A 27,223-nucleotide genomic window follows, 5' to 3' on the forward strand; every position below is an offset into this window, starting at 1 on the left:
ACAATAAACTTCTTTTCTATATGTAAGAGTGCATTTCTAAATCACCTGGGCACTGCTGGCTCATGTCTGTCATCTTACCCACTCAGAAAGCTGAGATCTGAGGATCCTGGTTCAAAGCCAGCAGAGGCAGGAAATTCCCTAAGACTCTTTTCTCCAACCAAAAAGCTAGAGATAGAGCAGTGGCCCAAGTGGTAGAGCACTAGCCTAGCACACAAAGCCTCAAGGACAGTGCTCAAACCTTGAGTTGAAGCCCCATGACCAGCAAAGTAACGTAATAATAATAACAGAAATAATAGTAATAACCCAAATACTTGTGCCAGATTGGTTTCTGTGTTCCACAGTATTCTTGTCTTGAAATCATGTTTCAATCACTATCCATAATTAGCTAAACCTCCCAGGCCATTTCATTCAAGAATATTTTTCTTAAATATTTCTCAGGACACATATTACTTCATGTTTATTCGAGTTTTTGTAAGAGAAAAATCCTATAATGGGCATTTCTGTAGGCATATACTCCAGGCTCTAACTGAGAGGAATAATCAAATTTTTAGCATCTTGAATAAAACTGTAACAAATATTATAAGACTGAAAATACATTCACAAGCCTCAACACTGCTATAATTCCTCCCTCCTACCTAGCATGCACTAGAAGAAATGGTTTTAAAAGGAAAATATTTACAACAATCTGATAATTCTCCTAAACACAACCCCTACTGAACTGAACATATTATATCTCTCTTCTAGGAATGCTATCATTACTATTATCTAGCAAATCCCTACAGCTATTTTACAGCCAAAGATTCATCTTTGATCGGTTGCATGGTTTAGATATGTTATTTTATCACACATTTCCTATTTAAATATGCCCTAGAAAAGAAGAGAACATACACACACATATACACACACGCACAAGTATATTACAACATGAACTGGTCAAGAGTCCCCTCAACCCCTGACAAATCAAGGCAGTAGGAATAACTATTAATAAACCCCAAACTCAAACAGATACCATGTGGAATCATATCATCCCATAGACCCATTGGGATCCTGCATAATTTCTATCTCGAGTAGAGACCAACCTTCATCCTGTAGCAGCAGAAAGAGAAGCATTTGAGCCAGTCTATCAACACAAATGGCTGGTGGTGCTTCCTTTGTGCAATAATACAATGTCAATAAAAGGGGAGGGGGAGGAGAGACTGGAAGGATTTACAACCCAGACAACCTGATTTGAGACCATGGTATGAGATGATTATATTAGTCAAGGTCAAATAGGCTTGGCCCAAAGTCTCTATGGAGACTTTGCAAGGTCACTGTGACCTTGAGGTCATTTGCCTCATATAGTTGCTTATAGTAGGGAAAGCTGACCAGTGTTGCATGTCTATTGCTATGTGTCATTTTTTCCTTTTTCAATTGATGTAACTTCTCACAACTCATAGTTTATCAAAAATGAATAGCAAGAAGCTAAAATGTGTGTTGTGGGTATGTTGGGGGGAGACTAGACAAACGAAGAGAGGAAGAGTATATGAATATATAATTATATATAAATTATGATGTATATATTATAATATTCAATGTATATATATGAAAATAGAACTTGGAAAACCGAGGAATTGGGTAGGGTAGGAAGATATGGAGGAGAACCATGGAAGAGGTGACATGGATCAAGATATATTGTCCTCATAAGCCGACATGTTGAATGGAAACCCCTTTGTACAACTACTTAAAGGTAATTTACATTTTTTAAGTTCAAAACCCTAAATTTCATCTGGGCTCCCATAACTGTCATTGTGAGGTAGAACAATGAGACAAGAAGACAAGTCAGGAGCTGGTGGCTCAGGGCAGTAATGCTAACTACTGAGGAGGCTGAGATCTGAGGATCGAGGTCCAAAACTCACCAGAGACAGGAGAATCCATAAGACTCTTATCATCACCCAAAAATAACCAGAAGTGGAGCTGTGACTCAAGCAGTAGAGTGCTTAGCCTTGCACAACACAGCTCAGGAACAAGGCACAAACACTGAGTTCTGGAACACGAACACACACACACACACACACACACACACACACACACACACACACACATCTGAAGTACTTATGAAGGGCTTTGAAGATGAATCACAGCTAAAGGAAATACCAGCTGAGCATGTAAGGATCTAGCACCCTACTGAGGCATGAAAGACTTAGAAGCAAACAAAAAGTACAAGAAATGTATCCAATGACTAACGTATGAAACTGTAACCTCTCTGTACATCAGGGTTTTTTTTGTTTGTTTTTGTTTATTTTTGTTTTGCCAGTCCTGGGCCTTGGACTCAGGGCCTGAGCACTGTCCCTGGCTTCTTCCCGCTCAAGGCTAGCACTCTGCCACTTGAGCCACAGCGCCGCTTCTGGCCGTTTTCTGTATATGTGGTGCTGGGGAATCGAACCTAGGGCCTCGTGTATCCGAGGCAGGCACTCTTGCCACTAGGCTATATCCCCAGCCCTGTACATCAGTTTTATAATAAAAATTTAAAAAAAAAAGACTTAGAAGCAATTGCAGAACATGGTCACGTGATTGAGTGACGAGTGCAAACAGAATTTCAGTCCAGTGATGGGAAGTCCTATTTCTTATACACACCAACAAAAGACAGACCTACCTGCTGCTGTGTGGGGCGAGGGTTGGGGAGTGGACAGGCTTGTCCAAGATTTCTACAGATCGTCTTGTTTACACCGCAAAGAGGTTAAAAATCCTAGAAGAGAATGATAAGGCAAGTCATTTAGTGGCAGATTCAGGAGATGCAAAGATTAATTCTGGGACATCTGATGTCTTTAGGGGAACTAGCAATTGTGATAAAGACAGCAGGGTTACACACCGATCACTTCAAACTCCTTAGTGTTTCAAAGTTCTACCTAGACTAACACAGAGCGATCAGCAGAAGGAAAGAAAAGAGAGAGGTTTAGACTATTTGCTTTATGTGAGAACAAAATTCTCCAAACTTGCAGGAGAAGAGGGGCCAGGGCAGAGAGGAGAAGCATGAGATCTGTGCTTGAGAAATAAAATATGTGGGTAGTGAATTTAAGGAAAGTCTTTTTTCATAAAGTGATTTTTTTTTCCTGTCAGTCATGGGGCTTGAACTCAGGGCCTGGGCTCTGTCACTCAAGACTAGCATTCTACCACTTTGAGCCACAGCTCCACTTCCGGTTTCCTTATCATTCATTGGAGATAAGAATCTCACAGAGTTTCCTATCCAGGCTGGCTTTGAACCACAATCCTCTAGGTCTCAGCCTCCTGAGTAGCTAGGATGACAGGTGTGAGCCACCAGCACCTACACAAAGACCCTGTGGTGAACGGGCAGCAAATGTAAAAACATCCCTTTGCCAATAGCATCGTAGTTAAGAGGAGAGACGTAGTGAGGAAGGAAAATTAGAAAGGACTGAGGTGATCAGATCTTCAGCCATGATTGTGAATTTCTCTGTTTTCAATCCTGGCAGTTTTGGTTTTATATATTTTGCAGTTCAATTATTCAATATATACACATTTAGGATTGTCATGATGTTTGGCTGCTCCTATTCATAATTACCTATTATCCTCTGTCATTTTGTCTATTTTGAAGACTAATGTCTCTGATATTTGCATAGTATCCACCTCTATCAAGCTCTGATATTAATATACAATCCAGCTTTCTTCATGTTTACATGACTTGTACTCCATTCTATTACATTCAATCTTCCCCCATTACTATATTGAACAGGTTTTCTTTAATAGAAAACATATGGTTTAATCCTATTTTAGCCTATACCAACAGTCTGTCTTCAGTTATTGTGTGCTGACCATTTTACATGGAATGTATTTGTTGATATCCTACAGATTAAGACAGCAACTTTCTTTTTTGTTTTGCGTTCCGAAGTTCTCTCAACCTAATTTTCACCTCTCTCTATTCTTTTTTCTTTTTTTGCCCTTCCACATTTTCACAACTCAATTGTGATGTTTTCGTAGTGTCTTTATTATCATTTTGTAGAGGTTTTTTTTTCTTGTTTTTTTTTTTTTTTTTTTTGTCAGTTGTGGGGCTTGAACTTGGGGCCTGACTGCTGTCCCTGAGCCTCCTCGTGCTCAGAGCTAGCTCAGGCTAGCACTCTACCACTTGAACCACAGCTCCACTTCTGGTTTTTGAGTAATTCATTGGAACTAAGAGTCTCACAGGGACTTTTCTGCCCAGGCTGGCTTTGAACTGTGATCCTCAGATCTCAGCCTCCTGAGTAGCTAAGGATTACAGGTGTGAGCCACTGGTGCCTGGCTGTACAGCTATTTTTGTGTTTGTTTTTTACTGGTTACTCCACGCATATGATATTATATATTATAATCTGCTGGTGTCAAATTGATTTTTAACAATTTCAATGAAGTCTGAGAGGAATCAATGATTGTACCCTATCCAAAATTTTTTATAAATGGGTAACATAGGAAAATTAAGTTTTTAAACAGTGGAATAAATATAGCAAGGTGAGATAATCCTGTTATTCTTCCACTTAACATTATGCACCCTTCCACGTTCCTTCCCTAATGAAAACAGAAATGAGTAAGGGAGAAAAAAAATCTTGACTCTGATTTGGAAGCACCAAGAATTCTATCACTGGATTTATATGACTTTGGAACAGATAACTAAGATAAGTTTTTAATTCATTAAGATAAATACAAATCCTTGTAAGAAAATGGAGACTTGGGGGAACAATTAGATTCAGTGAAGTAAGCCAGACCCAGAAGAAAATAAAAGTAGTGTGGTTTCCCTCATTTATGTGAGCTAGCATGTGCCTATAAATCTATAAGTGAATATACTGGGTGGTATCCAGGCAGTTACAAATGAATTAACTGAAGTAGAATAGATTCTATGAAGAGATCAAATAGAATACTTCTTTAGAAAGACTTAAGTCTAAGCCCAATAAAAGAAGTACCAAGAAATGGATACTTGCAAGACAGGGTAGTGCAAAGAAAAGAGGACGGGAAAAAGAGGGGAGGAAGAAGCCAAGAATTGGGGCTGGGGATACGGCCTAGTGGCAAGAGTGCTTGCCTTGTATACATGAAGCCCTGGGTTCGATTCCCCAGCACCACATATATAGGAAATGGCCAGAGGTGGCGCTGTGGCTCAAGTGGCAGAGTGCTAGCCTTGAGCAAAAAGAAGCCAGGAACAGTGCTCAGGCCCTGAGTTCAAGGCCCAGGACTGGCAAAAAAAAAAAAAGAAGCCAAGAATTTATTACATGTACCTCAGAATTAAGAAAAGCAAGGGAAGGAGTGGGTTGAAGCGGGGTAACAATGTTAAAGGGTTGACACTAATCAAGACGCACAGTATTCATAAACTGCTTTGTTATTGGCAACTCCTTTGTACAACTACTTAAAGATAATAAAAAAAAATAAAAATACAAGTCTTGAAATGCCTTTAAAGTCCTGGAAAAAATATTCCAATAATTTTTTTTTTTTTCTTTTTCTGCCAGTACTGGGGCTTGAACTCAAAACCCTAAGTGCTGTCCTTGAGTTCTTTCGCTCAAGGCTGGTGCTCTACCACTTAAGCCACGGCTCCACTTGTGATTTTTTGGGTGGTTCATGGGGGATAAGAGTCTCATAGGCTTTCCTACCCAGGCTGGCTTTGAAGTTTGATCCTCAGATCTCAGCCTCCTGAGTACCTAGGATGGTTTAGTCATTTTATTTATAATGACATTGACCACGAACAGTTCCTTGTCTCTTTAAGTTGTAAGTAAGCATAGTACTTCTGGTTCATTTCACATCTTCACTTGTCGACACTGGAATGGAACCCACATTCTGGGGTTCAAACTGACTTAGTGGCCCAAAGTAGCAACAGGTAACAACTGTATGGACCCCACCAATAATACTGTAGGCCCAGGAGAGTTTTCACATATGAAATGGTAAGGTTGTGTATTTATATCCACTGTACACCAATGAAGCCTTTCTGCATCTAACCAGAGCTGAAAACTTGGTGGACATAGACATTGAGTCCCTACTATGCACGTTTATTCCATGTTTAGATGTAAAAACACTTGTATGTGATCAAAAGGAACTGTCCTCAATCCCCCCCCCCAAAAGAAAATGTGGCTTCTACTCCCTGACTCATTTCTCGAAGGATTAAATCTCTCATGGGGTGTTCTCAGTGACTGAATTTCCCTGTTAGTCATGAAATCGTTTCTGATCCAAACCGAAGAAAACATACTTGCTCATCTCTCATTTATATTCACAGTCAGATACTATAATTAAATAATAGAGTTTTATTTACTTGGGCTCTGATCCATTCATATCACCTCCCCCCTTATTTCCACTCTTCTCTCGTTTCTCTGAAATGTGTTCCAATGTTATTATAATCCTTGAGCTTACAAATAAACACATCGGTGCATCAAGAATGCCATCTTTCCGCTTTTATTTGAAGAGAAGATTTTGGTTTCATGAAATACCCAAACTACCTCCACTTTGATGCTGTATAAATAGGGAGAAATACCTGCTCACGCGGAGGGAGAAAAATAAACGACATTCAACAGCTGACCTCTTAGCCTCAATGTGAAATGCTTACACCTAGGGGGGGAAAATGAGTTTGCCCTGACTCACTGACAGCAGAGGGCCAAATAGGTTCATGCTTTCTAGCAAGGCAAGAATTCAGTTGCCCTTGGAGAAGAGAGATAAAGGCGGCATCATTTAACAACCTGTACCAGGACAGCCATTTAAATTTCTCTCACCCAAAGGGGCCTCATGTGCCCAGATATAGGAAACCTAAATAATATGTGGGGTGTGTGTGTGTGTATGTGTGTGTGCACAAACACTGGCCCTGGGACTTGAACTCAGGGCCTGGGCACTGTCCCTGAGCTTCTTTTGCTCAAGGCTAGCACTCTACTACTTAGGCCACAGCACTAATTCTGGATATTTTTTTTTTTTGAGCAGTTTATTTGAGTCTCACGAATTTTCCTGCCTGGGCTGGCTTCGAACTGCCATCTTCAGATCTTAGCCTCTTTGGCAGCCTGTGTAGATTTTAGATCTTTGTTTTTGCTCCTTGGAGCTAGACTGGGAAAGGAACAGTCCTAGGGTAATAGCCTAAACCAAACAGTTGATGAGAACTCATAACAATTTTTACTTATTTGCTATACGAACGCTTCTGCTCAATTAGAAAAGACTTTATGGCCTAAACAATAAAAAGTGAACCAAGTAAAGTTCTCTACTGATGTTCATGGGGTAAAGATAAAATTTGACTCTAGCAGCTTTAAGAAAAAAGTCACTAAGGTGCACACATTAAATTCCTTCAATGTACACTACCAAGTGTTTCCAGAACAATATCCACCAGTCCATTTTCCACTATTAAAAGTCTACCTTGTAGCCGGGCTCACGCCTATCATCCCAGCTACTCAGGAGGCTGAGATCTGAGGATTGTGGTTCAAAGCCAGCCCAGACAGGAAAGTCCATGAGACTCTTATCTCCAATTAACTACCAAAAAAAAAAAAAAAAGCCAGAAATGGAGCTGTGGATCAAAGGGACAGATTGCTAGCTTTGAGCAAAAAGATGCTCAAGACACTGTCCTGGCCATAAGTTCAAGCCCCAGTGCTATAAATGAATGAATGAATGAACGAATGAATGAATGACTAAAAGCCACCTTGTGTGTAGGACTTCTTACCATTTTCCATCCACAATAACAATAAGCATCAAATCAAAACTACAAGAAAGTTAGCATCTAGTTTGTATAAGGTAACACATACTATTATAATTATCATAGAATTCTATTATTATAATATTAATGATTTTCATAATCCAAAGCCATGATTTCTGGTTAGAAGCAAAAACAAAACAAAACACCATAAGAAAACATCAAATTCTATGCTTAAAAACAAGTTATCCCAAATTAATCCTTCAGAGGACTTACTAAATACTGAATGGATAAAAAGAGTAGGGTCAAAAGCCAGGCGCTGGTGGCTCTCACCTGTCATCCCAGCTACTCAGGAGGCTGAGATCTGAGGATCACGGTTCGAAGCCAGCCTGGGCAGGAAAGTCAGCGAGACTCTTATCTCCAATGAACCACCAGAAAACCCGACTAAGTGGTAGAGGCTAACCTTGAGCAGAAGAGCTCAGGGATAGTGCCCAGGTCCTGAGTTCAAGCCCTACAACCAAAACAACTATAAAAATAAAAAGAATAATGCCAACATAACAGGTGTCCTAGGCTGGTATATTGTGTTTCATCCTAAAGTTTCTTCACTCAAACTTTAAAGATTGACAGCAGTGTCCAAGCCCCAGACTATGAATAAATAAGATGAATATCCTAGCTCCATAGACAGTCTAAACCCGAAATCAAAATATATATATATATACATATATATATATATACATATTGTTGAGCAATGTCTGCCACGTACTTTGTTAGACAGTGTGGAGGAAAACAAAGTCATTAAAACTCACTAATAAAGCAGCTGTGATCTGACTACTTCAAAGATAGGAAAGTCATTAGCAGGGGAAGAAAACAAAAGTGTAAAATGAAGGATATGTTCCAGAATGTTAGGAATGTGGTATGACAAGAGACATAGGTTTGTATATCAATATGCCAAAAATAAATAAGGAGCACGAAAAAAATATATATATATATAATAATATCAACATTTCCAGGAAACTGAGCAGACACAGGGAATTGGGGTGGGGATGGGGAGCAGATTTATAGAAATGCCTTGGCATTAGTACGAGACAGTGGGTGGTCTCTTGTAGGTTCGGAGAGACAGAAAAACCTGAGGAACAAGGCCTACTTGGCAGGCCCAAGCCAGTACAGGCCCATCCTACATCTTGGAAGAAGTAGAGATAATAAGATCATCATGCTTTCATCTCAGGAGCTCTAAGAACCAACTATTCGCATCCAAGACTCATCATCAGTGCTGGGTTATTCTCTGCAGGGTAGCAAACATCTTCCTTTGTACTGAGCCATTGCAGAACCAGAGGACACCATCATGAAATCTCTGCTTTATACCCTTTGCAGACCGTGGAGAGTGATTTTGGCAGTGACTTTGCTACAAGTCTCTCATGTCTGAAATAGTTTTGTTGGGAACAGTGGTTTTGAACCCACAAGGAACTAGGTAAGTTTTTAAATAAAAAAACTCTTGGTGAAGGCAATGTGACTGAAATGAGAACTGTCTGGAATGAAATGAAAACCCAGTCGCTCAGCTGGGCGCTGACGCCTGTCATCCCAGCTCCTCAGGAGGCTGAGGTCTAAGGATCACGGTTCAAAGCCAGCCAGGGCAGGAAAGTCCATAAGACTCTTATCTCTGATGAACCACCAGAAAACTGGAAGTGGAGCTGTGGCTCAAGTGGTAGAGTGCTAGCCTTGAGTGAAAGAGCTCAGGGACAGCGCCCAGGCCCTGAGTACAATTCCCACATGGGACGAGAGAGAGAGAGAGAGAGAGAGAGAGAGAGAGAGAGAGAGAGAGAGAGAGAAAATGCAGTCACTCAATTGATAGGAGATTGAGAGGTACCTTTCCCTAACATCAGTACAGGTCACAGATGCAAACCAGGAAGATATAATTAGGCAAGTTTCATATAGCAACCTCTGCTGAACATAAAGGATCTAAGAACAGAGTAATAACAAATGTTGACATTCAAAGAAAGAGTGATAACCAAATGCTATGCTTATGATGAATAATCACACACACCCCCTTGAAAGTCCTGCAAATGGGTCAGACTTGTTTGAACAAGCATCTGAGCAGTAGCCTTTCTTTCAGAAATGACAAAAAGCAGAAGAACGCGTGAGATTGCACTATCAGTGCGCCATCAACCAAATGCACCCCTGAAAAAAGTTTTGCGCAACAGACAACCAAAGATTCTTTAGCAGATGGAAGGCACAAAGAAAAAATAAAGACAGATCCAGACTAAAAGACTCCAAGAACATATCAAATGCTCTTAATGGGCAAAATTAATTACAGAGTTTACAGATGCATAATTGCCCAATAAAACATAATGAAATTCTAGAAGCAGTTTGCTACGAAAGCTCAGTGTTTCACTTCTAGAGAAAAGGGGAGAGGGCGGGTATTTTCTGATATTGTTTGCCAACTATTTCTTCACCTGGAGGCTGTTTATAAGATAATTCGTCTTACAGCACATCAACAATTTATTTATTTTACATAGTTTTTAGTGCTTATTATTATTATTATTATTTTGGTGCCAGTCCTGGGGCTTGAACTCAAGGCCTGGGTGCTGTCTCTGAGCTTTTCCACTCAGTACTGGAGCTTGATCCACATCTCTACTTTCAGTTTTTTGAGGTCAGTTAGACATAAGAGTCTCACAGACTTTCCTGCCCAGGCTGGCTTTGAACTGTGACCCTCAGATCTCAGCCCCTTGAGTAGCTAGGATGACAGGTGTGAGCCACCAGCACCCAGCAAGTTCTTTCATTTTCATTTTAAAAACTAAAAATAAAAAAGTAAACATAGAATATTGTACATTTATATATGTCAAGAATCCAGTACTAACAATTCAAATAGTATTTTTCCTTGCTGGTCCTGTAGCTTGAACTCAGGGCCTGGGCACTCTCCCTGAGCTTCTTTGGCTCAAGGCTAGTGCTCTACCACTTGAGCCAAAGCTCCATCTCTAGCTTTTTGGTGGTTCCTTAGAGATAAAGAGTCTCATGGACAGTCCCGCTTGGGCTGGTTTTGAACCATCATCCTCAGATCTCAGCCTCCTGAGTAGCTACCATTACAGGAATAAGCCAATGGTACCCAATTCTGTTTTGTTTCTTAACCCTAAAAAACCAAATGTGATACAAACTGTATTACAATTGCTAGACAATCAACAGCTCCAGAGATGATGGGATACTTGTTACATTAAAGGATAAGGGAACATTCATTGTATTCCAAGTAGTCTACTTTATCGATCCAATCAGAATGAATGAAGTCAGGTTGTAAGGAATGAGTAAGTGAATGAATGAATAAATGATTCTAACATTCCTTCCTTTTTCATATCAGTAACTGTTCCAGATTGGTGGGGACTGTTAACAGTAAGAGGAGGAATTCTTCAGTGATGTTCTTATTTGTGGCTGGTCCCAGCTTCAACTTAAAACCTCCCTCGAATCCTTTGTGCAAAAGTTGACTGAACAGCAACCTCGAATAAAGGGGAAAAAAAATCATCCCATAAGCCCCAAGAACTGCCAGACAGATAGAACTTGGATTCCAAGTTATGGATGTTTATGGTTCTTAATGAGAGCCATCCATTATCCTACAAGCAGGTGGAGTGAATCAATATGGTATATAAGCCGCTTTACTGATGCTGACCAATGCCTACATCTCTTTCTACTTCGCACCCCCAATGAAATTAGGAGGGACAATAAGAAGGGACAAGTAACATTTACCTCTTCTGAAACAGAGCACTTTTTTTTTTGCTAGTCCTGGACTTGAACTCAGGGCCAAGGCACTGTCCCTGAGTCTTTTTGCTCAAGGCTGGTGCTCTACCACTTGAGCCACAGCGCCACTTCCAGTTCTTTGGCGGTTCATTGGAGATGAGAGTCTCACAGACTTTCCTGCCCAGGGTGGCTTCAAACCGTGATCCTCAGATCTCAGCCTCCTGAGTAGCCGGGATGACAGGCATGAAACACTGGCACCCAGCTTTCTTGAATAGAATATTTTCTTGTCAGTGGTTTTCATTGCCTCCTGAGCGTGGGAGATGAGAGAAGGAGGAATTGATGTGGATGCAAGATATGTGGAAAACGGAGCCAGAACGTAAAGGCGAGCCCGGTTGTAAAATTACCTTGACTCACCAAGTTTGTACATGGAATTTCACAGCTTCCTGTAACTACCAAAACTCGATTCCCCAACTGACATGTGGGATTGAAATCCCTTTGTATAACTACTTAGGAATAATTAGAAAAATTAATTAATCTCATGGTGAAACTCCTCCAAACAACTAATGAACTGTTTCACAGAAGAAATACCAGAAAGCTGAAAGATGGTTTTCTTTTTGTGTGTTGGTGTTTTTGGTGGAGAGAAAACAAGAAGGGTGGGGAGGGAGGAGGTGGAATTACATAGACGGAAGGAGGAAGAGTGAGCCAATAAATACATTTATTATATTCAATGTACACTATGTAAAAATGGAACTAGGTTACTTGAGCAGAGGGGAAATGGGAGGAAGGAGGGAAGGAGTAACATGGATGAAAACGCATTGTAATCCAAATCTGTGTGAAATTAAAACCTCTTAAGATGAATTATATATACACAAATATTGATGCACAATGCAAATATTATACATGCTCAAAATACATGCACACAAATTAGATATATATTAATTATCTATATACACACATACATACACATGACTCACAGACATATGTATATATGTACTTTTCTTTCTTTCTTTCTTTCATCATTCTGTTTTTCCTTTTGTGCAGTCCTGAGGCTTGAAATTGGGGCCTGGGCGCTATCCCTGAGCTTCCTTTGCGCAAGGCTAATGCTCTACCACTTGGGCCACAGCGCCACTTCTGTGTGTGTGTGATTAGTTGGAGATGAGAGTCTCACAGATTTTCCTACCCAGGCTGGCTTCGAACTGTGGTCCACAGAGCTCAGCCTCCTGAGCAGCTAGGATAACAGGTGTGAGCCACCAGCATCCAGCTGTTTTATTTATTCTTGAAAACATTTTATTTATTTCAGCAGATACCTTTATGATTACTTACGCAAAAACTATTTACTTTGGGGTTAATATATAAAATCCTATGAAGAAAAGAAAATGAGAAACAATTATCTACTTTCTTAAGGACAAGCAAATAAATGAGATCACTGAAAATTAAAGAATTAGAATTAGTTGGGCACCAGTGGCTCATTCTTGTCATCCCAGCTACTCAGGAGGCTGAGATCTCAGAATGGAGGTTCAATGCCAGCCCAGGCAGAAAAGTCCATGAGATTCGTATTTCCAATGAACCAGTCAAAAACTGGAAGTGGTACTGTGGCTCTAAGTGTTAAAGTGCTAGCTTTGAGCAAAAAAGCTCAGGGACAGCACTCAGGCTCTGAATGCAAGCTCCATGACTGTCAATAATAATAATAATAAATTTTCAAAGTAGTGAATTGCTGGAAAGTGATTACCTATGTATGGTTATGTCCAATGGCAAGAAATTTCCAAGAGTCAATTCTTGTAACAATAAATCTGTTCTGAGATTTACCTTAAGCATGAAAAAAAAAAAAAAACCCAACCTGCAAACCGGAGAGTAATTTTGTCCATGACATTTAAAAAGTCACCCAAGTCTCAATTGATTCTGAAGTAAACTGATAAGGCTCATGTTTTCTTGACCCCCTAAATCCTTGGAACTCCGAAGAAAGAACTTGCTAAATACAATTTTTCTCCTGTGACTCCATCGTATCTAACTTAGATCTGATTTAACTCGTTCACACTATTCAAAAAGCATCAAACAATTACAATTCCATTGTAAGACTTCAAGGAGTTCAAGGAAGTTCAATCTACAGCTGTGTGTATGCGTGTGTGTTTGTATTTGTGAGGGCTTGCACTCAATGTTCTTAGCTCTTGCTCTCATTCTGGTGCTCTACCATTTGAGCTACACCTCCACTTCTGGCTTTTTTTTTTGTGGCTAACTGGAAATAAGTATCTCCTGGCTTTTCCTGCTAGGCTGACTGAGAACTCCAGGCCTCAGATCTCCGTCTCATGAGTGGCTAGGATTACAGGTGTGAGCCACAAATGCAAGGATTAACAGTTTATTTTGAGCAAGTGACCAAACTTATTTTTAAATTCTCTAAATTCAACAATATAAATTATCCTCAAGCACAACCAATAGAGCTTTCACAGAAATATTAATAAAATGAATCACTGAAAAGTTATTCTTTGTTGTTCTCTCTGTAAATTAGTATTAGTTATAATATATAATTATATATGTAATATAATTATAATTAGTATTAATTAAAGAAGTTTCATTGCAGTATTTCCATACATGCATAGAACATGTTTGGGTCAAATTCACCCCTTAAAAGTTCTATTTTCTTATTAATAAGATGAAAATAGGCATTTCAAACTCTCAACTGTAGTTGAAAGTGTGTGTTGGTGCTAGGACTTGAACGCAGGGCCTCATGTTCTTTCTTAGCTTTTTTCATTCAAGGCTGGCACTCTACCATTTGACCCATGCCTCTATTTTTTGCTAAAGCGTCTCTCTGATTTGTCTGCTCGGGTTTGTTTCCAATCTTGATCCTCAGATCTCAGCCTCCTAAATAACTAGGATTGTAGGTCCTAAGCCATCGGTGCCTGGCTAATTTCTTATGTTTTCATTTTCAAGGAATACCTTTAATTGCATAGTCATAACCTAGTTGTTGTATGATGAGGTGACAAGGAATCATATTAGTTCCACAGAACCATCCGATCCTACCTTCAACAATCTTTTAATGGTATACACCTTGAAACGTAATTATTTCAATACTCTCATTCATCATTAGTATCATTTTCTCTTTGAAAATCCTGGTTGACTGTCAGTAGGTTTTATGCAGTATAGTAGTATGTAATACAGTACTTTTCCTTCTCTGGTTGCTATGAGAAAAAGCCTAAAATACTGATAGTTTAGGGGGGCATTTCTGCTCATATCCAGACACGTGTCTCCAAAGAAAGCCACTAAAAGACCAAACTCACCAAGATGGCTTCGAAAACTGAGGTTTTAACTTCTAGCTTGTCCCAACATCTTCTTTGCTCTTTTCTTTTCTTTTCCTTTTTGTGTGTGTGTGTGTGTGTGTGTGTGTGTGTGCATGTGTGTGCGTGCGCCAGTCTCTTCTGTGTCTGTGTCTCTGTCTGTCTGGCTGGCTGGCTGTCTTCCCTCGCTCTGGCTGTCTCTGCTCTCACCACCATTCTATTTCTTTTCTTTGTTTACCACCATGAATCTTCTCACAAGCCACTTACCACACTGATTGAAACTAGAGAAGTCCGTGGCGGGTGAATCTATGGAAATCAGATGCTCTCCTGACTTTGTCAGCTGTCTCACAAAGTGTCTTTTTTATTTTTATGTTTATGCTTATGATACTGTGGTCTGAGGTCACACACACACACACACACACACACACACACACACACACACACACACACACACACTCCAAAACCCATCAACCCACAATGAAAAGAATCCTGCTCATACAGTTTGGAAGGAACAGAACATATTGGCTAACACCTCCCAGGTTATGGTAAAAGCCAGATTCGTGATGGAATCACCATTGCTGAAAACCATGAGGTAAAAGCAGAAGAGGAAGACAGGAACTGGTGGCTCACGCCTGTAATCCCAGTGACTCAGGAGCCTGAGATCTGAGGATCACAGTTCAAAGTCACCACAGGAAGGAAAGTCCATGAAACTCTTAACTCCTATTAACCATGGGAAATCTGGAAGTGGAGCTGAGGCTTAAGTGATAGAAAGCACTAACCCTGAGTTTAAAAAGTTCAGGGGCATGGGGCTGGGAATATGGCCTAGTGGCAAGAGTGCTTGTCTCGTATACATGAAGCCCTGGGTTCGATTCCCCAGCACCACATAGATAGAAAACGGCCAGAAGTGACGCTGTGGCTCAAGTAGTAGAGTGCTAGCCTTGAGCCAGGAAAGGTCAAAAACAGCATCCACTGAGTTCAAGCCCTAGTACACACACACACACACACACACACACACACACACACACACACACACACACACGGCTGAATCCATGTCTCCCACTCAGCTCCTTGGGAAGATGAATTGCGCGCCATCTTTGCTCTGGGTGTATTCAGCACAAGCACTCTACATCAGCCGCTCAGGGGAGCACAGCTGCCATTCTATTTCTAGCCTCAGCTAAAAATGGCAACCCCGCGCGGCTCATCTTCATCTCTTTGCCATCTTTTCCAGCTGCACAACCATCTCAGATGGGTTGGACTTAGAGCACCAGAAAGGAGGTGTGAATGGAGCTCACCTTACAAGACAAACAGGCAAAGTGGACGGGCCTAGAACCAATCGTGGGAAGTGAGGTCAGCCAAGCTCAGAGAGGCAAATGGCGCTTGCTGGGGCTGGGGATATGGCCTAGTAGCAAGAGTGCTTGTCTCGTATACATGAAGCCCTGGGTTCGATTCCCCAGCACCACATATACAAAAAACAGCCAGAAGTGGTGCTGTGGCTCAAGTGGCAGAGTGCTAGCCTTGAGCAAAAAGAAGCCAGGGACAGTGCTCAGGCCCTGAGTTCAAGGCCCAGGACTGACCAAAAAAAAAAAAAAATACGGTGACAAATGGCGCTTGTTTTCCCTCCTAGGCAGAAGCTAGATCTGAAATACCCCAGGCCAGAATGAATGATCGGGACTCCAGACATTCACAGACAGGGACACCCAAGGAGGACGCCCTTGGGGAGGGACACAAGAGTACAAGGCCTCTGGGCCTCTGATGAAATAAACTCATCTTTATCCAATGGACTCCAGGAAATGGAAACAAGAGGCCTTTTCCTCATTGCTGTTATTGTTTTCTTTTTGTCTTGTCTGTTCATGTATCTGTCTTTGGGAGGGTAAATGGAGGCACAGAAATGGAGGGACATTGGGTGAACAAAGGCAGCCGTGGTCCTCACTGGACACGATGTGGAAAATGAACTTGACAACTTGTGGGTGGGGACGGGAGGGGAAAACTGGGAGAGAGCGAGGGAAGGGGGGACACGGTCCAAAAAGAAATGCACTCATGACCTGACTTACGGAACTGTCACCCCTCTGCCCATCACCTTTACAATAACATTTTTTTTAGAGCAAAAAAAAAAATGAACAGGCAGAAACCCATCATGATGAAATTAGCCACTGGAAGCTGATTTAAAACAAAAACAAAAACCACTTTTTGCTTTTTTCCTGTCCAAAAGAACATTGAAATTATCAAGAGGCAAATTACAAAGGTAGAGGGCTCTGCCCTTGCCCCCTGGCTCAGGAGACCTCAAGCTTGCTTATCGATTTTTCATTGCTTTTTTTGTTGCTGACTGCACAGATTTCTCTCTCTCTCTCTCCCTTCTCTCTCTCTCTTTTTTCCAATCTATACTGAACAATAAACTAGTATGGGCTGACCCATCTTTCAAATTTACGATGCATTCCAAATTTCATATTTTTCTTAAGCTCAGAAGAATTGTCTACCTTGAGAAGCTGTGACTATGGTAATTATGTATGACAACTCCATGTGCTGTGTCTTTACAGATTTCGTGGCTAATTTTTTTTTTTTTTTTTTTTTTTTTATTTTTTTTTTTATTATCAATTGAACATAAATTTTTTTTTTTTACAAGGTGCTGTGCAAAGAGGGTGCAGTTACATAGTAGGGCATTGTGTACATTTCTTGTGATATCTTACAACCTGTTTTCCCATCCCTTGTCTAGGTCAGGTAGACCCATATGCAGTATACAATGTATCAAGCACATATACAGTGTTCACAGACTTGGTCTCTACTGTCTCTCCATCTCCCTTTGTTAACAGTCATATATCAGGGAGATCATGCCCCTTTGTTTTCTGTGTTCTAGGCTTGTCTCACTCAACATTATTTGTTCGAGTTCTGACCATTTCCCTGCAAATAACAATATTTCACCATTCCTAATCGCTATGTAGTATTCCATTGTGTATAAGTACCATATTTTTTGGATCCATTCATCTGTGGAGGGGCATCTGGGTTGTTTCCAAATTTTGGCTATTGTGAATTGTGCTGCGATAAACATGGAAGTACAAATGTCCTTTTGATATCTTGGGTTTTGCTGTTTAGGATAGATGCCTAGGAGTGGTATGGCTGGGTCATAGGGTAGGTCTATATTGAGCTTTTTGAGAAACCTCCATACTGTTCTCCAAAGTGGCTGTACTAATTTGCACTCCCACCAACAATGGAGAAGGGTTCCTCTTTCCCCACAGCCCCTCCAGCATTTGTTGTTTCCTGAGTTCAGAGTATAGGCCATTCTAACTGGGGTGAGGTGGTATCTCAGGGTTGTTTTTATTTGCATTTCCTTTACTAGCAGGGATGTTGAGCATTTCCTCATGTGTTTCTTTGCCATTTTTATATCTTCTCTTGTGAAGTCTCTCTTTAGCTCTTTTGCCCATTTCCTAATAGGTTTATTGGGCTTGGAGGGGCTTAGTTTTTTGAGTTCTCTGTAGATGACAGATATCAGGCCTTTGTCTGTTGCTGTGCTGGTAAATATCCTTTCCCATATCGTTGGCTGTCTTTCTATTTTGGTGGCTATGACCTTAGCTGTGCAGAAACTTTTTAATTTGTAGTAGTCCCATTTGTTGAGTCTTTCCCCTATTTGTTGTGCGCCTGGGACTCTATTCAGGAAGTTCCTTCCTGTGCCTATAAGTTCTAGTGTCTTTCCTACTCTGTCCTTCAGTAGTTTCAAGGATTCAGGTCTGATGTTGAGGTCCTTGATCCATTTTGAGTTGATCTTGGTGCATGGTGATAGGCTTGGGTCTACTTTGAGTTTTCTGCATATGGCTGCCCAGTTCTCCCAGCACCAGTAGTTGAAGAGGCTATGTTTATTCCATTGTATGTCTTTAGCTCCTTTGTCGAATATCAGTTGGCTGTAAGAGTGCGGTTTTATTTCTGGGTCTTCAATTCTAATCCACTGGTCTTCCGATCTGTTTTTATACCAATACCATGCTGTTTTTGTTATGATGGCCTTGTAGTAGAGCTTGAAGTCTGGTATGGTGATACCTCCTGCACTATGTTTTTTGCCTAGAATTGCTTTGGCTATTCTAGGTTTTTTGCTGTTCCATATGAATTTATGGATTGGTTTCTCTATTTCAGTGAAGAATGTGGCTGGGATTTTGATAGGTATTGCATTGAATTTGTATAACAATTTGGGCAGTATGGCCATTTTCACTATATTGATTCTGCCTACCCATGAGCATGGGAGGTCTTTCCATCTCCTTGTGTCTTCTTTGATTTCCCTTATTAGATTTTTGTAGTTTTCATTGAATAGGTCCGTCACGTCCTTGGTTAAGTTGATCCCTAGGTACTTTATTCTTTTTTTGGCTACTGTAAATGGAATCGTTTCCATAATTTCCTTTTCTGTTTGTCTATTGCTGGTGTACAGAAAAGCTGCTGACTTTTGTGGATTGATTTTGTATCCTGCTACTTTGCCAAATTGGTTTATTAGATGTAGGAGTTTGGGTACTGAGTTTTTTGGGTCCTTGAGATATAAGATCATGTCGTCTGCGAATAGGGATAACTTGATTTCTTCCTTGCCGATGTGGATCCCTTTGATGTCCTCCTCTTGCCTTATTGCTATGGCTAGGGATTCCAGTACTATGTTGAACAGAAGTGGGGAGAGTGGGCATCCTTGTCTTGTTCCTGTGTTTAGGGGGAATGATTTAAGTTTCTCTCCATTTAATATGATATTAGCAGTTGGTCTGTTGTATATGGCTTTTATTGTTTTGAGGAATGTTCCATCTATTCCTGTTCTCTCCAAAGCTTTTAATAGGTATGGATGTTGTATTTTGTCAAAGGCTTTTTGGGCATCGACTGAGATAACAATGTGATTCTTGATTTTAGTTCTGTTTATGTGGTGAATTACATTGATTGATTTACGGATGTTGAACCATCCTTGTGACTGAGGGATGAAGCCTACTTGGTCATGATGTATGATATTCTTGATCACTTTCTGGATCCTGTTAGCTAATATTTTATTGAGGAGCTTTGCATCTGTGTTCATTAGTGATATTGGTCTGTAGTTCTCTTTTTTTGTTGGATCTTTGCCTGGTTTGGGGATGAGTATGATATTAGCTTCGTAGAATGAGTTCGGGATTTTTCCCTCCGTTTCTATTTCGCGGAAGAGTTTGAGGAGTATTGGAATTAGCTCCTCACTAAAGGTTTTGTAGAATTCATTGGTGAATCCATCTGGGCCTGGGCTTTTCTTAGTAGGGAGGTTCTTGATTACCTCCTGTATCTCACCGTAAGTTATTGGTTTATTTAGTTGATTTATTTCTTCTTGGTTCAGTTTGGGCAGTTTGTACTTCTCTAAGAATTGATCCATTTCTGTAAAATTATTGTTTTTTGTTGAGTAGAGGTTTTGGAAATAGCTCCTTATGATTGTTTGAATATCGTGTGTATTTGTTGTAATTTTTCCTGTGGAGTCCCTGATTTTACGAATATGAGTCTCTTCTCTTCTTTTTTTTGTGAGTCTTGCAAGGGGTCTGTCAATTTTGTTTATTTTCTCAAAGAACCAGCTTTTAGTCTTATTTATTTGTTGAATGGTCTTTCTATTTTCAATCAGATTTATCTCTTCTTTAATCTTTGTAATCTCTCCCCTCCTAGTCGTTTTAGATTCTGTCATTTCTTGTTTCTCCAGTTGTTTTAGTTTCATCGTGAGGGTATTCACCTGCTCTGCTTCCATTCTTTTAATGTGGGTACTGAGTGCAATGATCTTGCCCCTCAGTACTGCCTTAGCTGTGTCCCATAGGTTTCTTTGTGATGTGTTTTCTTTGTCATTGTGGCTTATGAATTCGTTGATTTCATCTTTAATTTGATCTGTGGCCCAAGTGTTGGATAGCAGCGTGGGGTTTAGCCTCCAAGAGTGTGTATAGGCTCTGTGGTATCCTTTGTTGTTGAGGGTTACCTTTAATCCACTGTGATCAGATATAATACATGGGATGATGTCAATTCTTTTGTATTTGCTGAGGTTCTTTGTGTGGGCTATGACGTGGTCTATTTTGGAATATGATCCATGGGCTGCTGAAAAGAAGGTGTATTGGGTCTCTGTAGGGTGGAAGGTTCTATATAGGTCTGTTAGATCCATTTGGGCAATGGTGTTATTTAGGTCCTCAGCTCCCTTACTAATCCTCTGGGTGTTGGATCTGTCTCTTGGAGAGAGAGGAGTATTAAAGTCACCCACTATGATTGTGTTTGCATCTATCTTGCTCTGTAATTCTGTGAGAATTTGCTTGACATATGTCGGGCCTCTTTTGTTCGGTGAGTATACATTTATCACCGTGATGTCTTGATTCTGGATTTTTCCTTGTATCAATATGTAGTGTCCTTCTTTGTCTTTTTGAGTGGACTTTAAAGAGAAATCCAGCTTGTCTGAGATCAGGATGGCTACACCTGCCGTTTTGGTGGGTGCATTTGCTTGGTAGATCTTGCTCCATCCTTTCATTCGAAGCCTGTTTTTGTCCCTTGCTGTAAGGTGGGTCTCTTGTAGACAACAGATGTCAACTTTTTGCTTGCGGATCCATTCTGCCAGTCTGCTCCTCTTGATCGGGGAGTTTAAGCCATTTATATTTAAAGAGATCAAGGATAAGGGTGTTTTTTCTCCTTCCATTTTCTTGTTGGGCTGTTTTTTCCTGTTGTTTTTTTTTTCTTCTTGTCTTTAGTGAGCTTGTGTTTCTGCTGGACTTTGGCTATTGAAGTTTCTTTCTGAATCTGTCTGTGTGTCTTTTACGATCTCTGTTGGGTGGGCTTCCCCTCTTAATATTCGCTGTAGGGCTGGTTTTTTATTCACATACTCCTTTAGCTCCTCTTTGGTGTGGAAAGATCTGGTTCTCCCTTCGAATGTGAACTCCAGTTTCGCTGGATATTTGATCCGAGGTTGTAAATTGTTATTCTGAAGTACTTGGATGGTGTTCTTCCACTCACTTCGAGCTTGGTAAGTTTGTGTGGATAAGTCGGATGTTATTCGAATCCTCTTCCCATTGAAAAAAGTTTCCTTCTTCGCTTTGGCTGAATTCAGAATTTGCTCTTTAATCTTGAGGTCTGTAGTCTTGAATATTATGTGCCTTGGGGTGGTTTTCCTGGGGTCTGGCCTGCCAGGTGTCCTATAGGCTTCGGTTACCTGGATGGGGTCCCCTGTGAGATTGGGGAAGTTTTCTGCAATAACTTTATTGAGAACATGATTAAGCCCTCTGCTCTGATATTCGGCTCCTTCTTCTATTCCAATTATACGCAGATTATATCTCTTGTCTTTGTCCATTAGTTCCTGGAGTAATCTTCCCTGAAGCTTCACCTTTTCTTGGAGTGTGGTCATTTTCTGGTTGTTGTCAGCTGCTTCATCGTCCAGGCGAGAGATTCTGGATTCCATATGGTCCACTCTTTGTGTTATGGTTTCAATTGCGGAGTTTATGGATGTCAGAGAGCTATTCATGGTTGTCATATCAGCTCTGATCGTGGAAATTTCTTCCTTTAAAGAGTTGTATTTTAAATCTATTTTTTCATGCATTTCAATTCTCAGGGTGTGGAGATTTTCTTTAAAGGCGGCTTGCATTGTATCCATTTTTGCTTCCATTTCTTTAAACGAGGCTTGCATTGTATCCAGTTTTGCTTCCATTTCTTTCTTGGCTTCCTGGGTGTCCTTCCAGATTTCCGCTCTAAACTCCTGGAATTGTTTTCTGATTTCATTTCTGACGGTTTCGATCATTCCTGTTAACATGTCCTCATTTGCTTTTTTATTCTCCATCTCCTCTCCAGTCGTGCTGCTTTTTGGAGCTGGCGAGTTGGCTTGTCCTTTGATGAACTGAGTTATGTTTCTTTGTGATTTGCGCATCTGGAAGTCTGTGTAGATCTTCCCTCCCTTCTGTGTAGGCGTGTCTGCGTCAGCAGGTGCTGTCGCTGTGGCCCCGCCCACCAGTGCAGGGCACGCCTATCAGAGCGGGCGCTTTCGCCGGGGCCCCGCCCTCCTGTGCACTGTGAGTCCCCTACAACAGGCACTTAAGTGGGGTCTGCCTCCCAGAGCGAGCCCTGGGTTGTTGGGTTGTGCTTGCGCCCTCCCGCGAGTCCGTTGGGGGGGGGAAGCAGTATGTGTGGGGCCCAGTGGGATCGACTGTCCGGGTGTGGCTTGGCACCCTCAGACCTCGCCTCCGCTGCGAGGAGGGGGAACGAGATCAGGCTCAGGTGACCCTGCTGGGCTGGTATTGCCCACCAGCGCCTGTGATTTTAGTTGTAAGAGTCCGCAAGGTCTAGGCGCCTCGGGTGGGGCTTGCCCTGCCGGCCGTCCCTGGCCCCTGTTGGGAAGGGGGCGGGGCCGGTTCTGCCAGTTCAGGAACCTTTGGGGGCTTGGGGCTGTTCCGCCCTTCCCCTGCTAGACTGGCTTCCCAGTGCCTGCTGGGAGCTTCCCGCCTGATTTGGGGAATCTTTGTTCCCACGGGAGTGGGGAGGGGGAGGGAGGGAGATATATCGTCTTTGTCGGGCTTGGGTCTCCCGTTGGGGGAAGGGATTATGGGGGACTCACTTTTGCTGCTTTGTGTGCGTGTCCCGCACCGCCGTTGGCCCTTCAGGGGTTGGCGAAGTGTCGTGGTGGCTCCCCCGTTCCCTCTTTCTGCCGCGCTGGGTTCCCTTGTCCGAATCCGGTGTGGACCCGAACTTCTCGTCGCTGCTGGGTGTGTCTTGGTCCGCACCCTGCTTTGTGTCCGTGGGGTCTCCCGCTATATGGATTTTGCGCTCCTGGCAACCTGTCTGCCGATCGCCGGGTTTCCCTTTCCCAGCCTGACCCTGTTTGGGCCAGGGCCGGCTGGTGGGGGGAGGGTGCCCCGGTGAATCTCCGGCTCCGTGTAGGTTTTCGGTTCTTCTTTTTTGCTCCTTTTTGTTTTCCTGCGTTTCTCCACTGCTTCTGGATGCTGGTTTTGCTGGGTTCTTGGTGGAGTGTTGGGTGTTGGAGTTCCCAGCTCGCTATTCAGTTGGTGCGAGTCGGGGTGCCTCCCTATTGTCTCGGCGCCATCTTTCTCCCCCAAGATCTCGTGGCTAATTTTGATGACAGCTATCATGGGAAGAGGAATAACAAAACAAAAAATAACAACCCTGTGGGCTGGGAATATGGCCTAGCGGCAAGAGTGCTTGCCTCCTACACATGAAGCTCTCGGTTCGATTCCCCAGCACCACATATATGGAAAACGGCCAGAAGGGGCGCTGTGGCTCAGGTGGCAGAGTGCTAGCCTTGAGCAGGAAGAAGCCAGGGACAGTGCTCAGGCCCTGAGTCCAAGGCCCAGGACTGGTCAAAAAAAAAAAAAAAAAAAAAAAGAAAGAAAAAAAAACAACCCTGTGATTTTATGACATGAATAACTAGGATTGACCTTTCCTGCCCTGTTTGGGCAACTTGGGAGGGTTTATGATCCTGGAATAGGATAATAAAATCTCAAAGATACAAACTCTCCTGTCTTTACCAAATTTTTGGTTCATTAAAAAAAAAGTATCAGCAAGTAGCGAGCCTCCTGCCTGTAATCCTATTTAGAAGGTAGATAGAAATGGAGAGGATAATAGTTCCAAGCCAGCCCAGGCAAAAAGTTCCTGAGACTCAACAGGAAAGCTGGGAGTAATGATATGTTTTTTGTTAGCTGCTAACTACTATGGGAAGAACTTTAAAAGTCCCTTATGGCATAGACAAAAGGCAAGATCCTATGTCAAAAGTAAGCAGTGTTAAAGGGGGCTGTGGCTCACCCCTGTAATCCCAGCAATCTTTGGGTGGCTGAGACCTGAAGATTGTGATCTGAGGCCAGCTTAGGCAGGAAAGTCCCTGAGATTCTTTGCTCCACTTTACTAGGAAAAATCAGAAAGTGGAGACATGGCTCAAATGGTAGAAAGCCAGCCTTGAGCCGAAAGGCCAAGTATGAGTTCCAGCCCCTGAGTTTAAACCCAGGAGTAACACAGATTATATATATGTACAATATGTGTGTGTGAATGTATGTATATATATACATACATAATTATACATATATATAATCATTTGATATATTTATGAGCCGTGCCAAAAAACAAGATGGGAGCATGGCTCAAACAGAAGAACACCTACATACTTAGCAATAAATATTCTTTGAAAAAGCTCATTTGCAATTTCGTGTTATAAGACTGGTAAGTAAGTAGATAAAGCCATGATCCTAAAAACAACATTCGACACCTAGGGTTGGAGAACTCTGGCTGGCAGTATAGATGCACAGGGAATTTGAAGTTCAATTATCAAGGCTTACATAACACTAATGCACCTTATTAGCTGTGTGGTCCTGAACAGGAGAAATAAAGTCTCTGGGCCTTATTTATATGGATAGAAAGAACAATGGAATTAGTGTATGCGATGTTATTAACAGTATGTGCCCTGTAGTTAGCGATCAAGTGATATCATTTGTTTTGGTTACTGAAGAAGGCCCTGGTACTTTGAATGCCCACAACTTTCTGATAAAAATAAAGTGATTTCAGTAGTGGATCTCCAGTGCAAATGAGGTTTAGAAGACCAACTTAGGAAAGCTTCTATGAAAGTAAATTATAAAGCCAGACATCAATGAATCATGCCTGTAATCCCAACTACCTAGGAGGCTGAGCTCTGAGGATTGTAGTTCAAAACCAGCCAGGGCAGGAAAGTCCATGAATCTTCAACTAACTACTAAAAAGCCAGAGATGGCTCTGTGGATGCAAGTGGTAGAGTGCTAGCCTCACACACTAAAGCTCAAAGACAGTATCCAGGCCCTGAGTTCAAGCCCCGGGACACACTCTCTCTCTCTCTCTCTCTCTCTCTCTCTCTCTCTCTCTCACACACACACACACACACAGTCATTCAGAGCCACTAGACAGGTGGCATGTGTCTATAATCCTAACTACTCAAGAGGATGAGATCTGAGGATTGCAGTTCAAAGCCAGCCCAGAGTAGACAAATGTATGAGACTCTTATATCCAATTATCCAACAGAAAGCTAGAAGTGGAACTGGGCGCTGGTGGCTCATGCCTGTAATCTTAGCCTTACTCAGGATCCTGAGATCTGAGGATCATTTTTGGAAGCCAGCCAGAGGAAAAAATGTCAGACTCTTATCTCTAATTAACTGCAGGCGGGGGGGGGGGGGCGGTAAGAAACCTGACATAGAGACATGGCTCAAATGGTAGAGTGCCAGCCTTGTATGGAAAAAGCCAAGCAAGACCATAAGGCCCTAAGTTCAAGTCCCAATGCCAGCATACCACCGTCACACACAAAAGCAAGCAAAGAAAGAGAATTCAATGCTATGTTCCATATCCTAGCCATGAACAGTGTTTAGCCACTGCTTTACCTTGTATTTTAAAGGACTGTCTTTCAGCGAGTGCATTTCTTAAAGGAACAATCTGGCCATTTGAAATCTAAGCTACAGGTTGAATTCACGCACAGGGTACACACGAAGATTTCTGTAAGGGAAATCTAATAATGTAGCTTTGGTAAAGATGCTAAAACCATCAAATCAGTGGTGTTATTCATCTTGGCTGTTGGCTGAGTGGCAAAGGCTCAGAGTATCAGCCTCTGAAGAGACATAAAACACTCAGAGTAGTTAAGAAAGGCGGTAAATTCACACTTTTATTGCTGCTATGACAAGAAGGTATGAGTTCAAACACTGGCCTAAAATAGGTAACCACCATAGAATTATATGGAGTACATGCTAAAGGACTGTGTATCTTATTCATGTGTGTATTTAATTTGTAAAGATGGCCTAGGCTAAAAGCATCAATAACATTGAAAGGAATTATTCACTCTCAGATATGAGGCTGGAAGGGAAAATACCATAGAGAGATATTGACAGCTAAGATCTGTGATATAAGTCATTACAAAAATTCTCATCCTAGGAGTCAAAAAACCATTTTCTAATTGTTTTCATATTTATTGTGACACAAAAGTGTGTCTTTAGAGCTAAGATTTCCCTTCGATCATAGAGACCAATCGTGTGTGTGTGTGTGTGTGTGTGTGTGTGTGTGTGTGTATTAGTACTGAGGCTTGAACTCAGGGCCACACTTCTTGCTTGGCGTATTTTCTGCTCTAGGATGACTCTCTGCCACTTGGTTAATTGGAGATAAGAGTCTTTTGGACTTTCCTGGCCTGGCTGGCTTTGAACCACAATCCACAGATCTTTCAGGCATGAGCTACCACAGTCCCAAAAGTCAATCCTGCATACGTTTTAATTTTCAAGGGCCATTCACAAGGGAGAACTTCATAAATTGATTTCTTCCGTCAGCTACAACTGGAACTGTCAATGCCAAGATACAAACCACATTTCAATTGTTCCCAATCCTCAAATCTCCTTTGTATAACCCAGAAGTCCGAGTGAATGGATCAACCATCTCTTTAGGTCTGAACACTTGATCATTGCGACAATTTTCATATTGGGATTTCACTACTCTGTGGCTTTAGCGTAGAAGAAATGATCCACACAGATCCCCCATTGTGAAAGGGCAAATAAAAAGCAGAAACTTGCCATCATCCCTTTTAGGAAGGCTTCTTATAGAATCAGTCCAGCACTGGTGGTACACACCTGTCATCTAGCTACTCTGGAGGCTGAGGGCTGAGAATCAGATCAGAGCTTATGTCCCTTTGTTGAGAGGTAAACGTTTT

General features: G+C 41.6%; 1 protein-coding gene across 8 annotated transcripts in view; it reads right to left on the reverse strand.

The window, feature by feature from the left end:
• The window catches only part of Sox5 (SRY-box transcription factor 5), an 884,924-nt gene that overhangs the window by 756,436 nt on the left and 101,265 nt on the right, over positions 1–27,223 (reverse strand). The window contains exon 2 of one of the 8 annotated variants that reach the window (XM_048335231.1): positions 25,917–26,028. The exons of the other annotated variants lie outside the window; for them this stretch is intronic. The gene's annotated coding sequence lies outside the window, so the exon portion shown is untranslated. The remainder of the gene's footprint in view (positions 1–25,916; positions 26,029–27,223) is intronic. 8 annotated transcript variants of the gene reach the window in all.

The sequence above is a fragment of the Perognathus longimembris genome, chromosome 27 (genome assembly GCF_023159225.1).
Source record: "Perognathus longimembris pacificus isolate PPM17 chromosome 27, ASM2315922v1, whole genome shotgun sequence".
Taxonomy (NCBI): domain Eukaryota; kingdom Metazoa; phylum Chordata; class Mammalia; order Rodentia; family Heteromyidae; genus Perognathus; species Perognathus longimembris.